General features: G+C 42.3%; 1 protein-coding gene across 4 annotated transcripts in view; it reads left to right on the top strand.

Annotated features, from left to right (window-relative positions):
* Nucleotides 1-15,947, top strand: part of RAI14 (retinoic acid induced 14) — a 147,595-nt gene that overhangs the window by 45,141 nt on the left and 86,507 nt on the right. The window contains exon 1 of one of the 4 annotated variants that reach the window (XM_060009619.1): nt 763-967. The exons of the other annotated variants lie outside the window; for them this stretch is intronic. The gene's annotated coding sequence lies outside the window, so the exon portion shown is untranslated. Of the gene's footprint in view, nt 1-762; nt 968-15,947 lie in introns of those variants that run through there. 4 annotated transcript variants of the gene reach the window in all.

The raw sequence follows: 15,947 nt of genomic DNA, 5'->3' as shown, positions 1-15,947 counted from the left end.
CTGTTATCACACTCTCCTTTTACTAAGCAACTTGGTGGGAAGAGACATTAGGAAACTTCAAGAGGTTAAAAAAAAGAGTGAGAATATTCTTGATTAGAATATTAACCTTCAAATGCACTTCTCTGCCAGGCATTATTCTAAACACCAAATTGTAATCTGTTTGTTCTCTCTGTTAGAGGAGTACCCTTCTTATCCCCATCTTACAGATGAGAAAACTGTGACATAGTTAACTTGCTGTGTTAGTTTGCTAGCAAAGTGGTCTAAGTGGAGTGGTTTAAACAACAGAAATTTATCCTTTCGTATTCTGGAGTATGGGAGTCCGGGATCAACATGTCAGCAAGTTGGAGGGCTGGGAGGGAGAATCTGTTCCCTGCCCCACCTCCTCGCTTCTGGTGGTTTGCGGGCAGTCTTTGGCGTTTTCTTGGTTTATACATGCACCTCCCAGATTTCTGCCTTCACCTTCACATGCGTTCTCTGTGTGTGGGTCTCTGTTCAAATTTCCCCTTTTTATACGGACAGCAGTACTACTGGATCAGGGACCCACCTTTCTTCAGAATGACTTGATCTTAGCTAATCACCTCTGCCGCCACCCTATTTCTAAATAAGGTACTGGGGGTTAGGACTTGAACGTATGAATTATGGGAGGACACAATTCAACATAACACTTGTCCAAATCACAGAGGCAAAGCAGGAACCTGGACTTGTGCCTGGGGACTCTGGCCCCTGAAGCCACGCCTCCCCCAGTCTGTGATGGCCGCTGTGCACGGGTGTTTGCTGTCAGAGATGCAAAATATGATTCCAGCCAGCCAAGTAGAGGCCTGGAATTTCAAATTCTTCTTTCCATTGTCCAGTGGCAACTGACTGATGATAATTACGGATAAACTATGACCAGAACATGTTTCGGTGAAGCCCACTAGCCAGATTCACACCGATCCGGTCTGAAAGCCTTTGGTGCCAGAGATAAGAGGTTGGTGGAGAATATGGAAAGTAAAGCAGTTAGACCTGTTTTCTGGAAGGATCGGGCAGTGGAAAGGAGGACCTAAAATGCGCATTGGGACCTGAGACTTAAGTAATGTTTGTACAGCTTTCTGTTTTTAAAATAACAAAGGGCAGCACTTAGACTGGCTTGGCTGTGTTTGGTGACTGTTTGGGACATAGTTGTCCCCTGAGTGGTGGATGTGGCACTGGGACAGGTCTTAGGGCATCAGCCTGTGCCCCGTGAATAGCTGGAAGATGGGTTGTCTGGTGAGTTCTGGTGAGTGTTCGGCAAGTAAGTCTTGCAGTCAAGGGACTCTGGTACTGTAGACTCCTGCCTTTTCCAGTGCATTTGCAAAGCCACCTCTACCCTTCCCCTGCAGTGAACTGATGCGTTTGGGTGACAGGAGGCAGCTGGGTCAAGGTAGGCAGGATGAGATGGTTTTCCTTGCTCTGTCTGCAGCATCCAGCCCAGCTTCCTGCTCCAGGGAGTGTGATGAATGAATGAATGCTGAGAGCGGCAGGGAAACACTGACAGTTCAGTGTCACCCCCTCATTCCTCCGACCCTTCTTTGCTCAATATTTACTGCTCTCCCCATGTCATGGGTGGAAACAAAAGGGCCGAGGGGTTTCCTGGGTGGGTTTCCTTTAGAGTGGTCTGAATGTCCTCTTGGCCACCTCTGGTTGTGTTATGTGACATTAACAAGCATCATCAGAGGGCCTGGCTTGTAATGTCCAACCTACCTGGGTTTTGTATCCAGGCTGTGAAATTATTTGGTGTCTGTAGCTCATTAGCTGAAGTGGTTAGAGAACCACATCAACAAGACCAGTCATGAACTTGGACCTGGTGTAGGCTAATTAGCTTGTGTCCTAGGGGCAAAAATTATCTAAATTTAGACCCAGCTTACTGACTGTCTCTTTGGTCATGAGAGAGCCTGACTGTTATTGATTAAGAACACGGCCACTCGATATCAGAAACAAAACAGTGCTTAGGTCCAGGTTATGATGGGGCAGCTGTGCCAACCTCATTTAAAGGAAACCCATAATAGCATTATTGTTCAATTTTTTTATACATTTCTGAGTCATTTAGCCAACGTTTGTCAGAAAGAGTCTGGACAACTTGCTCCTCGCTTGGGAGGAATTCTCTAGAACAGTCAAGTAAGCCCTCAAGACAGACACAGGTCTCAGTTCATGGCTCCAGGTATAATGGTGGTGAATGCTACTTCGAGGCTTTGATATTTTCAAGCCCATTGTGAGCCCTGTTCACACATTTCATTTCTCTACCATAAAGCTGTTTTATGAATAATCTATTGGGTTAGCCACTGTTACAATTTTTGGCCCACTTAAGGGAAGCTATGTGAAGAAAAGAATCTAAAACATGGAGTTTTTTTGGTCGTATTATTTACATTAATAAAAAATGGAGAGTAACCCATATTTTGGAGGAGTAGGCAAATAAATTATGTTACATCCACAGAGAGGAATGTTCTAGAATTCTTAAAAATACTAAGCTTAAAAAATTATGTAGCAACTGGGAAAGTGCATTTAATAAATTAAGTGGAGAGATTCAAGTGACAAAATTATATTACATTATAATTATAACAAACGAAAAGCAAATGCATATGGTACCTATCAACACTTAGAGTAATACTTAGGAAATAAGGATGGGCAAAAATATTCAGCCTTAAGGATATTCACCATGGTGATACTCTTAAACTAGAAAACACTTAAGCATTATAGTAAAAAAAAAAAAGATTGGCTGAGTGTATTTTTGGGTACATATTACAAAGCCATTAAACATGTTGCAGGCATCTATTAATGAAAGCTGTTTTGTATATTATTATTGAGAGATAAAAGCAAGTTCTTAAACATATTTGTGATGTTTTTCTATTCCTAGAAAAAATCTGGAAGATATGAACAGGGTAAGAGGCCTCCAAGGACAGATCCAAGTTTTGTGGAGCCTGAGGTTTATACAAAAATATATGGGAGTCCTCCTTTTAGAAAATACCCAAAGATTTTACTTTACAAATTTTACAAAGACAACAAACAAACAAAAATATACGTACATGCTCTGGGAGCATATTGCCCCTTGCGAGGGACCCATACAAGTGAGGGGTCCCTGAGGTTTAAGCCTCAGTAGCTTCTGGATAAAGCAGCTCTGGGGCCTCGGTCTGCATTTTGGTATCTTCTGCTCTGAAAGTAGGAGGCTACAACTTGTGGCATCCAGCACATCTCAGATTCCAGCAGTTGTCTTCTAGGCCCTCCGCTGATATGATCCCGAGCCTGGTAAATTGCCCTACAGAACAAGGTTCTTAAGAAAATTTGTGGTGCTTCTTTTCTTTACCTATTTTAAGTGCATTTTTCTTTCTTATAGTTCAGTCAGTCTTTAAGTGCAATGCCTAGACGTCAGCATCAGCATTCCTGGGGAACTTGTTAGGGATGCAAATTTTGGGGCTACCTTACTAGAAATTCTGGGAGTGGAGACCAGCCAAGCCCCCGACCCCAGGCAATTCTGGTGCAAACTCAAGTTTGAGGTCCAATTGGGCTCTGTAGCTGTCAACCCTCACTGTACGTGACAACCACCCAGAAGGCTTTGCAACTGCTGATTGCTAGGACTCACCCCAAGAGATTCTTTTGTCCTGTGAGAGAGAACGTTGCATCACCACTGAAAGTGAAGGATCGATAGTTTACGGCACTTTGAACAAAAATGGAGAGCCGTGTAGATGAACACTTCAGAACACTTCATCAGTGTGCTTTGTCTTTCCTAAAATCTACAAGGGAATCAGTATCCAGAATGACTTGACTGGCTAGACAGTGTTTTGTATACAGAATCCATAAAGTTATCTCCTAAGAGTTAATTTCATTCATTAGTTAAGCCCAGTTTCTGTGTGCTTCACTTACTAGCTCTAGCCTCTCTGAGCCTCTGATTCGTATTCGGTAAAAGGGGGGGAATATGAGAAAAGTACCTCCCTCCTAGGATATTGTGAAGATTAAATAAGATTAAAAATGCTCAAGATATTCAGATCCCTTTTCCAAATACTTTCTAATTCTGTTCCCAGTAATAAACTCATCTATCAAATCTATTTTTTAAAACATTTCTTCCATTTCTGTACTCCATAAGCTGAATTTCATGATGGTTTTGGATAATGACGGAATTATTTTTTTCTCCCTATGGACTGACATTTGCTTATTGCCCAGCTTTTATATTCCATGGGAAGTTGGAAAGAGAAATGATTCCTGTGAGGGTGGGACAGGGATGTTTGTATGAGACCTGTGTTGTCCCCTCCTGTAGCCACTTGAAACATGGCTAGGGTGACTAAGGAATGGAATTTAAAATTTTATTTTTAATTTAAATTTAAAACTGGTTACTCATTTGAGATGTTGGAAACTTTTCAGTTTGGAACAACTTAAGTTTGTGAATTTACCTGTTCAAGAGTAAATTTCATGAAATCTAAATACACATCAAGTATTTCTGATAAAGTAGCATCGGAATTGAGATGTACTGTTAATGTACAGGATTTTGAAGACTTAGTATAAAAAAAAGAATGTACAATATCCTGTTAACAGTTTTCATGTTGATTCCATGCTGAAATGATAATATGTTGGTTATATTGGGTTATATGAAACATTATTCATTTCGTCTGTTTCTTTTTACATTTTTAAAAATTTGTTTGGCTTTTTTTTTAGTTCGTTTTTGGCTGCACCGTGCAGCATGTAGGATACTAGTTCCCCGACCAGGGATCGAACCTGCGTCCCCTGCATCGGAAGCGCAGAGTCTTAACCACTGGACTGCCAGGGAAGTCCCACTTTTTACATTTTAAATGTGGCTCTCGGAAAATATAAGATGTGGCTTGCATTTTATTTCTCTTGGACAGCACTGTGTTAGACACTAACAAGAAACAAAAGAATTGAAAAAGCAAGCCACACACCTGGAAGACAAGTAAAATGATAAAACTGGTCACCCAAGTCATTTCTTTACATTAGCACAATCAGCTCTGAGTCTTCACGCTTGGGAGCAGCACCCCGCTCACTTAAATTTGCCTTTGTGGGACCGATTTACAGCCCCTCTCCTTCTTTTGATGTATGCCAACAACCTCTGTGTTTGAAAAAGTCATAGCCTACCATTTGCCCTCCAAACTTAAGAGGAATTTGAGTTGTAGCTGCTGGTTTAGCCACACTAATTTCAATACGGAGCATCTCAATGAAATGCATTTTTTATTTGTTTTTATTTTATTATTTTTTTAATGCATTTTTTAAATACTGTGATTTTGGCCTTTGTGTGTTTTTTCTGTTATCATAGGAATGTAATTGTTCTGCCCTAACGTTTTGCTCTGTCCATACAAGGGAGTTACCATTCTTGGAATTCAGATTTATAACCGCTTCCTTATTTTTGTAATGCCTCCTAATATACTTTTTAAAAGGGACTTGACCTTCATATAATTCATATTTTTCCCTGAAACGCTAAATCACCCACTTCAGCAGCCTTGGCTTTATGACCCATGGAATGTGTGTATCTTCCTGTATTAAAAGCTGCTCATTAAACTGAGCACGATGAAGATTTCTTATAAAGTAAAAGTAAATATAATGCCTCTTAAGGATTATTTTCTGCCTTTATATGGCTTTTGTCCTATTTGGAGGTCCCTTTTACTCAAAATATCTCTGGCTGAGTAATGGATTTGAGGCTGATCTTCATACACTTATGTTGACAGTTTAAAGATGACACTTGAGCCATGGAGTTCTGAACTCGGGGAAGAAATTTTTATTTCGGAACATCATTGCATTGGTGTTTTGCTTGTTGTGTCGTCATGCCACAGCACTAGGTACTGTAAGCTTTTTCATCCTGATCTGTGTGGTGTACTCTTTGTTGGCGTCTCAGCTTGAAACCCTAGGTTATCTGTGCCATCTTCTGGGCACAGAAGTAATGCTTGTGCCCCCCTGGATATGCCACACATGGTTCTTTGACCTTGAATTTTTGTACTGTGAATCGCTTGTCATGAGAAATATCCTCTTTCCACTCCAGAAAAGCTTTTTATTTTCTTAACAAGAGGCAGTAACTCAATCAAGACCTCCAGCTCTCACCACCTCCGCCATCAGTTATAGCGTATTAAGAGATGATAAATATGCAAAACATGAGGCCACAGAGGCAAAAAGGGTGTTGGCTCAGCGTTTTACTGTTTCTTCTGAATGGCGTCAAGACTGGGCGGCCAATTTGGTGGACAGAGCTGCGGGCTGCATTTACTGATCTTAGCTCTGCCAATTCCACGTGTGAGACTCCTGCAAGCCAGTTCACCTCTCTGGCTTCCCACATGGGTAAAAAGATGCTCTCAAAAGTCCCATTAAGCTTTAAAGTTCTGTATTTCCTGTTCAAGTCTCTTTCCAACCCCCTCTGCTCTCGCATTCATCTCTGCATCCACTGGTAATTGCTTCTGTAAGAGAGTCGGAAAGCAGTACATTTATTTGTACTGGAGTTGCGCAAAGTCCCACGGGCATCTGGAGAAAAAGACTGCACATCTTAATTGAAGTGTGTTCAAGTCTCCCCCAGTACCTTGTCAGAATGTACACGCTTCTTCTTCCTCTTGCCCGTGACGTTTCTTGTAATCTCTACTAATTAAGAACAGGGGAAAGAATGTGATCCTATTGTATATAGTGATTATAATGACCTTCTTTTGAAATATGCAGGTCTTTTTTCATGTTTCCTTAAGCACAAAGCAGAGCCTTAGACAGGAAATCTGTCTCTGACCTTGTCTCCAAGGGAAAACCCAAAGCTTTGAAAAATGGCGAAAGAAGAGATTGAGATAGGAAGAGAGAGAGAAAGGAAGGAAAGGGCTCTTTATGTCTTAGATGTCGACTGTATTTATGAATTTGTGTTGTTTCTGAAGTAGAATAAGGAAAGGTTATCTTGTCCAGAAAAAGCTCAGCTCCTCCTAAGTTTTATCTACATGTAATTGAAGATACAATTTAATACGCTCTTTAGAACCATATTGAAAGTAATAAAGCAGCTAAGAAGACATTTAACAGTTCATTTAACATTTAACAGTAGAAAAACATTTAACAGTTCTTAAGAAGTCTGTAGAGTTCTGATCAATCGAGTAAACATGCCAGCTGCTGAACAGTTGTCAGCGAGTTACCTTGCCCTTTTCACCAAAGCGAAAGAGAAAAAACTTTTCTTAAATGTGTTCAGGACCTATTTCATAAGTGCTGGGTAGCTTTGGATTTAGATATTTTGCCAACTTGCAATAGTGAAAGTATCAGTAGCTTGAAAAAGAATTAAGAGAAAATTTTTACTTTCTGTTAAAACTATGGAGGGTGGGATTGAATATAAAGGACTCTTATGCGCCACAGATAAAATTGGATGCCTGAGAGCCTGCCTGGAGCCATTTAGCCAATCAAACCATGATGGAATAATTATTCATATGGAAATTGATCTCTAAAGTCAGCTTTCAGGGTCTGGCTACTGAGTGTGAATTTCCCACAGGACGGGTTTTTCTAATTATGTCTGAATTTTGGACGCCCACCCTGACCCCAGCCACTGATGGAAAGAAAGCATCGCTCCTGTAATATTGGGGCGTTGTTCTTAACTCCCTCTGTACATTAAAATTACATGGGAGCTTAAAGACACCCCAGCCCCAAACTATTTCTGCTTCTCACCCCCTGCCCCTGAACCAACTGAATCAAAACTTCTGGAGAGGAGCCTGGGCTGGGTGAATGTCCTGAGCAGAAAGTGTTCAGAACCACTGATCCAGGATAGCAAGGGGTCATGTAGCAAGGAAGTAGTATGGTAGATATTCCTCATCTGAGAGGCATCACAATGAATCCCCTCCATCTTCACCCACTACCTACCCCCGCCCCCCACCATGATAAGAAGTAGAAAAACCTGGTCTTTTTTCTGGAGAAAGCAAATGCAATTGAATGCCTACATTTAGATGCAATTTCAGTTATTTTCAAATGGACTTTTGCAGAGGTTTTTTTTGTTCTCAGACTGAGTTGTGCTGGCAGATAGCTTCAGTCTTACATCAGGGACATTGAATTTGACCTGAGTGAAGAAATACATTCTCACTAACCAATTCCATTTGTTTGCTAGGGCTGCCATAACAAAGCTCCGTAATCAGAGGGACTTAGAACAACAAAAGTTTATTGTCTCACGGTGCTGGAGGCTAGAAGTCTGAAAGCAAGGTTTGCAAGGTTATGGTCCCTCTGATGTTCTTCCTGGTTTCTGGTCGTTTGCAGGCAATCTTTTGCATTCTTTGGTTTGTAGATGCCTCATTCCATTCCTCTGCCTTCCCTCCAGGTGTCTGTCTCTGTCCACATTTCCCTGTTTATAAGTCCAGTGGATTAGGGCTCACTCTGTTGACCTCAGTTTAACTTCATTACCTCTGGAAAGACGCTATTTACAAATATCGTCACATTCTGATTTACCAGTGGTTAAGACTTCAATAGGACTTTTTCTTTGGAGAACAGAATTCAAACTGTAACACCAAAACATGAAAAAGAATCTTCCTTTAACATGTTTATTTCATTCTTTTATTCATTCTAAAGGTATAATTCTTCACTCATAAAGAAACATCAGACTAAATGTGGGTTGGAATCATTTTCCTCTGTGGAAAGGTCGTGGCAGATAGAAGCAGTTTCTGGTGTCATTTAGGGCCCTCCACCTCAGCAGATTTTTCTCACTATTAGCCTGGGTTAGATGGCAAATGAAATCAGAATCCCCCATCAGTCCCAGGGTTCATTCATGACAGCAAGTGTGTCCTTGGGTCCCCCTTGGTTCCAGAACTACTGGGATGGTAGAATACATGGTCCTTAGTACATTTGTTTGGAGGAAGTAAATGTCGCAGTGGACAGGGAAATAGGAGTACAGATCAGGAATAGCTGACTTCTAAACGTTAGAAGTAAGTGAGAGTGCACTCCACCTCTGGTCTGTAGCTTTGCTTTAATCCTCAAAGAGAAACCCATCCAGTCATAGGCTAGAGACCTTCAGCCAACTTCAGGCAACCTTGCTGGAGCTTCCGGATTCACCCCAGGGCACCCCGGAGCCTGGGAGGCTTTGACGCTTGTCAGACTTAGTCCCAGTTGGTAAAGTATGATTGAAACAATTAGAGAACCATCCTTCTAAAGCTTTCTGTGAGGAAATGGGCTGGTTTTATATGATCGTGTTAAGACACTAGATTCAGCCAGGTAAATTTGAAGATCTAATTGGCTTTTTTAGGTGATTCATGAATGGGGTAGCATCCCATCCAGTAAGCAGAAGGGTGCTCCGAGGGATTGTACAAAACGGAAGGTTTTTATAGGAAACAGGGGCAGGGGGCTATTAGCCAAGGAAAGAAAGGATGATTTTTTTTTAGGCCAGGACATCATCTTAGGGAGGGAAAAGGGAAGGGCAGGGTCTTTATCATACAGATTGCCACCCCTTCTTCCTCTGGGGGTGGGGGGGGGGTGCTGAGAGAGGGCCCAGGTGGCACAGATGACCTCGTTGGTGCTGATCAGAAAATTCCAGACTGGTTGATTAAGGTTACATTTCTGGTGAAAGTCGAAACTGCTGTTAGGTTAGTATTAAATCTAAGTTTGGTATTATGGGCTTTAGCACGGGTGACACCATTTTTAGGCCTGTGGTTTTTCTCTTCAGCAATCGTATTTGTTCATGTGATAGAGCTGGTTGGTTAAGGCACTTGGTTGCCCAATTCATAATTACTTTGGTATAATTCCATAACGGTGAGGCCCCCTCGGGTTCTTCCTGTTAGGTTGGCTCTTTGATGGAAGTTGTGTCAGTTAAGAGGAAGGATGTCCATGTCTCTCGCTGCTCAAGGATGGACTGACTGCCTCTGGAGCCCCAAGGCTCAGGAATTTGCTGAGACTGCCAAGTTGGGTGGAAGATTAGATTTCAGTGGTTCCCAAACTTGCTTGATAAGAATCACGTAGAGTGCTTGTTGAAAACAGGGATTCCCTAGATCCTCTCCCTGGAGGTTCTGGTTCAGTAGATCTGGATGGAGCCTATCCACCCCTCCACCACCACCCCACACACATGATTCTTATCAGTGAACTTGAGAAATACCGACGAAATGGCTTCTGACCAGCATCCTAAGATAGTAAGATTCTAACATCGTATTCCTTCTTCTTGACAGAGATTGCTAGTGGACTACCCAATATCCATTTTCCTGTTCTTTCTTAGTAATAGAGCTTCGTTTTTAAAATTTGGGATTCAGTGTGCTCAGCCCAAATACCACATTTCTCAGCCTTCTTTGCGCACTTCTTTCACACAGTTTTGGCTGTGTGACCAATGAGAGTTTGACATGGGGGTCTGGGGAAATTCTACATAGGGGTCTGACCACTCTGCTGAAAGCTACATGTTTTTTGCCTATTCCATCATCATCTTTTGTTTTTCTGCCTGGGATCAGGACTTGATGGCTAGCATTCCAGCTGCCATTTTGGGCCCTGCGGTGACCTTAAAGATGGAAGCCTTGTATTAAGTTGGTGGAACTGATAGAGGGAGCCCCAATCTCAACTGTCTGTGGGGTTCTCTTGTCAGCTCTGGACTGACTCCTCTCAGACTCTGTTTATATGTAGACACTTGTATCTTGTTTAAGCCACCGTTATTTGGGGTTTTCTTTCATATACAGTTGAACCTAATCCTTATTCATGTATCTCTAAATTTGGAACTTTGAGTTTCCTGTAAGCTAAAATCACATTACTGACCAAGTCACCTAATTTCTGTGTGTCTCTGAGGTAGATTTCCTGAAACTAAAACCTGCCTTTTTTCCCCCGCCAAGGGTAAAATGAACAATTTGGAGTTTATATCTAAGGACCCTCTCAGTTCCAAGAAGTGGGAACAAGTCCCTTTATGGGAGAAATAAGTTGTCACATTGTATCCTTAGTGACTCAGAGTCCTAAAGGAAAGGAGTTTTCAGCTGATAGATGCATGAAGGAAGGAATGTGATTGAAAACTCGAGGGGGTTGGAGGAAAGGAAGACAGAGTTTCCCTTCTTTATAATTTCCTACTATATAAGTCTGTCTATTGAGGGAGTTCAGTCATAATAATGTGTTGAAAGTGCCTTGTAAACTGTAAAATGTCTCACATATGTTACTTACTGAGCACTTTATATACAGAATGTTGTTTCAGATACTTTAGGACAGTTTCCCCAAGTGGCGCTGCTGAGTTTTAACAGGCGTTATAAGCAAGAAAAGTTTCCTGTGTCAAATAAGTTTGGAGAATGTCCCGTTCAGCAAAATAAATAGGTTTCTTTATTACAGGACTGCTTGGTGCCTTTAAGCTGTTAATGTACATTGTAAATGTCTAAGACATTTACGTGGGGTGGGGGGAGTATGCCACATGGTAATACTCTTTACTTCACAACCCTTACGGCTGCAGCTTGAGGAACAGAACAGCCTTGGAGAAATGCAGCTTTGTAGAGGAGAGCACATAATATGTCAGAACACACATTTAGTACCTGCCAGGGGCAAGGTCCCGGATCCATACATAAATTGAGAGACATGGTTCTTGCCTTTGGGGAACCTGCACTTTTCACCGGGGGGACAAGACATTTACATGTAGAAGAAGAGTATTCAGAACAGAATCTAAGTGCAGCATGAGTGATGTAAAAAAAGACTTTAAAAGTTCAGATGAAGGTACAATCTTTGCGAGGTGAATTTTAAGGTGAATATAAGTATTTCAGAGCACCTTCAGTGAGTACTGCAGAGGATGCTAAGGTGCTCTATTTGAATTTTATTTTCTTTTTGAGTAGTGAGTTTTAGTTCTATTAAAACTGTTCAAATTCTTCAGGTCGATTTCTAACTTTCAACTATAAAGGCTCCATCACCAGATTTCTCTATCATTTTTTTTTCTTTTCTTTTTTTTTGGTTGTGGCATGTGGTATATTTAGTTGCAGCATGCGAACTCTTAGTTGCAGCATGGGGGATCTAGTTCCCTAGCCAGGGGTCGAACCTGGGCCCCCTGCATTGGGAGCGCGGAGTCTTAGCCACTGGACCACCAGGGAGGTCCCTCTACCATTTTTAAAGCATCCATTAATAAATCATTTTAATCCTCTACTTGATGGTTTCTGTTCCTCAACCTGTGTTCTTTAGACTAGCTTTAAAAGTCACATTAAACACAATTGAGGTTTGCAAAATAATTTCAGATTTTTAGAGAGGCAACCGTGTGAATGTGGCATTGGGTTAATTGGGATGGGAAAGTGGAGGGAACCAAAATTAAGTATATGTACTTCCTAGTGGACGTTCCAGCCGAGAAGCCGGAAAAATGATTTTCTGTTTGATTTTCAGGGCTGAGTGGTTTCACTCCTTCCTGGACTCAAGGTCATACGATTGTGAACACATGTTGCCATAAGTAAGAAATATTGGCCTCTAGTTATTGGACAGGAAAGGAAGCAACACCCAGCTTAAAAAATCTAATAACATATAATAATAATTTACCCTCTTTTGTTGAGTACAGGAGCCAGTAGTGTTTAATATGCAATTAGCAATACTATGTCCAAATACCTTCCTGGCATTGTCAGAAATTCTCAGCCTTAGGATTTTGTTTTTCATTTACTATTTCTGTCCACCTCTCGGATAGGGGGCATGGATGGTGTTTGCTGATTCTATTCAGATTAGAACTTTAGTAAACCAACCTTGAAAACAACACACATGTAATGAAAGTCAACGCCATCCATCAAAGAAAAGGTGGGCCAGAGAAGGGGACCTTAAGGCCATGAAAATTCTCCTGGCGTCGCCCTGCAAGAATGTTGTTGTATTGGGGGTCAGGGAAATTTGGGTTAAAAAAAATCCTCTTTTATCTTTCGTTAAAAAAGTACCCCGGGATTGTAATAGGTGCTTATATATAGTGTTTCTACTTTTGCAGTGAAGGTATTTATTATCCCCATTTTACAGAAGAAGCTGACACTCAAAAATTAAAACTTTTCCCTGAGGTCACACAGCTAGGAGGCGGCAGAGCTGGAGTTTGACTTCAGGCCTGTCTAATGCAAATGCCCTCATCTCTGTGTCACATCAGCAAAGCATAGTAGTTGTATCTTCAAAACAGATCCACAGACTGCCTGCCTCTCATTGTCCTGACTTAACAGAATTGGTCGCAAGTGATCCTTTTTGTCACTCTGTGCTCAGAGTCCTTCGGGTGGCTTCCCAAAGGTCCTTTCCAGGTCTGTAAGCCTCCCTTGCGTTTATTCTGCTCCAGGCTTGCTTGTAAGTTCCTGAGCCCACCCAGCCTTTCACGTGCTGTTCCCACCCTGGAAGGCTTCTCCCAAGGCATCTGCAGGGATCCCTTCCTCCAGATCTGTCTGCTCAAATGTCACCTAGAGACATCTTCCCTGACCCCTCCCCCCTCAAATCACACACTCCTGTCACTTCCTATCCTCACTTCCACTTTTTGAACATTTATCACCCGTGACATGATACCTGCATCTTTGTGTGGGACCTGTTTCTTCCCTGAGAGCAGCAGCAGCCCTTTGAGGACACAGGCTTCGGCTAGTTCACTGCTGGATCCCCAGCCTGGCACATAAGAGGTGCTCAATAAATCTCTGCTGAATGAATGAATAAGTGGATGAATGAACCACAGTTACCTCCGTTATAAATTAAGAATGTTATCATCCATCTTCCCATTAAAAAAAAAAAAAAGATTTCCTGGCAGAAATGTATGTCTTTGTGTGCAATATTCGGGTAATTGCGGTACAGTGCAAGAAAAACAGCCGTATTTCCTGTCCTCCAGGAATCTGTAATCCGTGAAGAACTCTGCCCTTGGAAATGCCTGATAGTACACATCTGGAGTTGTCTGTGACAAGCGGTGAGGCAAACAGGCAAATATTCTGTATTTATTCCGTATTTATAGGAAAGGCATAGGTTTTAAAGGATAAGTATGGGTGGATTCACGGGGCCCACGTCTTTTGAGATAATAGGAGTTTGGACGTGATAATCCCGGCGAAGCAGAAGCTCCTGGCTTTGGCCAGTTCCCCTGGGGGCCCTGCACCTCCTAGATCAGTGATCCTACCTCCATTCAGAAAATAAAGTGAAAGTCAGACACGTCCACAGCTTTTGTCATGTGGCTAGCTAATTATGAATTGGGGGTTAATTTCTTAACCATGTGGCTAGCTAATTATGAATTTGGGGTTAATTTCTTAGCATATCTTCTCTCCCACTTCTTCTACCCTTCCACTTCCTCCGCTTGCTTTCTAGGTTCTTTTAAAAGGAAAGGGAGAGAGCCTGGGTAGACCAGATACCTATCTGGGAGACTGTCTTTCCTTGCTGCCTTCTGCCAAGGATGGGAGATTGATGAGGTTCTAGGGGAGAATGGAGGACCCTTCGGGCTAAAGCTTCTTCTCTGTGGTTGGGAGATATGTTCTCTGACTGTTGGTGACCAGTATGTGAATCTTAAAAGTGTGTGTGTGTGTGTGTGTGTGTGTGTGTGTGTGTAATGGATCCTAGTTGTGCACGTAAGATGAGACATACATTTCCTTCATTTATGAACGAAGCAGTGGTTAATTGGTAGTTCATTTTAAGACTGTTTAGTTTGAAGAGTTACCACCAAAAAAAATCCTTAAATTTGAATTTCACATATGTAAAGTTAATGATAATAAGAAAGTGTTTTCAAAAATCTTGAGTCTTATTTTCTTTTTTTCCCCATTTAATCAGAGCTGAACAGCTCACAAGTAGAAATCACGGGTTTTGGTATATAGGCACATAGTCTTTAAAAAAAAAAATCAAAGTCTTTAAAAAAAAATCAAATCACATTTAATAAAATGTGGTTTTATGAATTGGAATTTCTTTGTTGTTTTGGCACCAACCAACTTCATTAGATACTGTAATTCCCCTCCTTTACCTCCCCCTTTTGGGGAAGAAAGAAATCCTTGTGGAATGCAGTGATCTAAGAGTTTAGGGCAGGGGAGAGTAGCCTGGGGGTGGTCACATGGTAGGACTTGCCTCCCAAAGCCAGGTCTTCTTGAGGGTATGAATGCTGATGACTGCAGCTAAAGAAAAGAGTCCTGGGAAGAGAGAGTGCATCCCACCCACCCCGTGCATGTCCATTTTTCGAAGGCTGGAGGTGGCCCTGTGTGCCTTACTCAGAATTCCATGTGAATGTGGCGGCAGAGGACTCTGGTGAAGTTGCCTTTCTTTTCTGAAAGAAGCCTTTCTATGGCACATTAAGTACCAGCATTCTTGCCTCTTTGGCACAGTTGTGAATGGAGCGGGCTCCCGTTTCTCAAGGAGGCAGTGAACTTGCCCTACATTCCTGATGGGTAATAAAGTTGTTCCCCCATCTCTTACCACCCCTCCCTTCTCATCCCAAGGGAAGCAGATGCCTGCTTAGGAGGATGCACCGAAGGACAGAGGCAAGGCGAGGCCAGGACCCAGACAGGTCCATTCTTCTCTGCCCGCCATCCCTGTCACGTGCCTGTGTATGGAAAGTGGGAAGGCACATGCATCATCATTAGCTAAAGACAGAATGCTGGCCAGCGCTCAGTGGGAGAACGGTTAGCAAATTTTTTTTTTAAAAATACATTTATTTATTTATTTTCGGCTGTGTTGGGTCTTCGTTGCTGCACACGGGCTTTCTCTAGCTGTGGCAAGCGGGGGCTACTCTTTGATGCGGTGCGTGGGCTTCTTGTTGCGGTGGCTTCTCTTGTTGCAGAGCATGGGCTGTAGGCACGTGGGCTTCAGTAGTTGTGGCTTACGGGCTTGGTAGTTGTGGCTCGCAGGCTCCAGAGCGCAGGCTCCGTAGCTGTGGCGCACGGGCTTAGTTGCTCCTTGGCATGTGGGCTCTTCCCAGACCAGGGCTCGAACCCTTATCTCCTGCATTGGCAGGCGGGTTCTTAACCACTGCGCCACCAGGGAAGCTGCACAATTAGCAAATTAATGAATTGTGGCTGAGGGGACCCTCTCCTCTCAGTGCCCACTATTTAAGAACGATCCCTTGGTAACCACCTTCATTAAATCAACAAAGATGGAATGTTGGTCATTGGCAACTCTTGAGTTTTCCC

Source organism: Delphinus delphis, chromosome 3 (assembly GCF_949987515.2).
Source record: "Delphinus delphis chromosome 3, mDelDel1.2, whole genome shotgun sequence".
NCBI classification, from domain to species: domain Eukaryota; kingdom Metazoa; phylum Chordata; class Mammalia; order Artiodactyla; family Delphinidae; genus Delphinus; species Delphinus delphis.
Note: the sequence above shows the minus strand (reverse complement) of the source record. Positions and strands in the feature narration are given on the sequence as shown.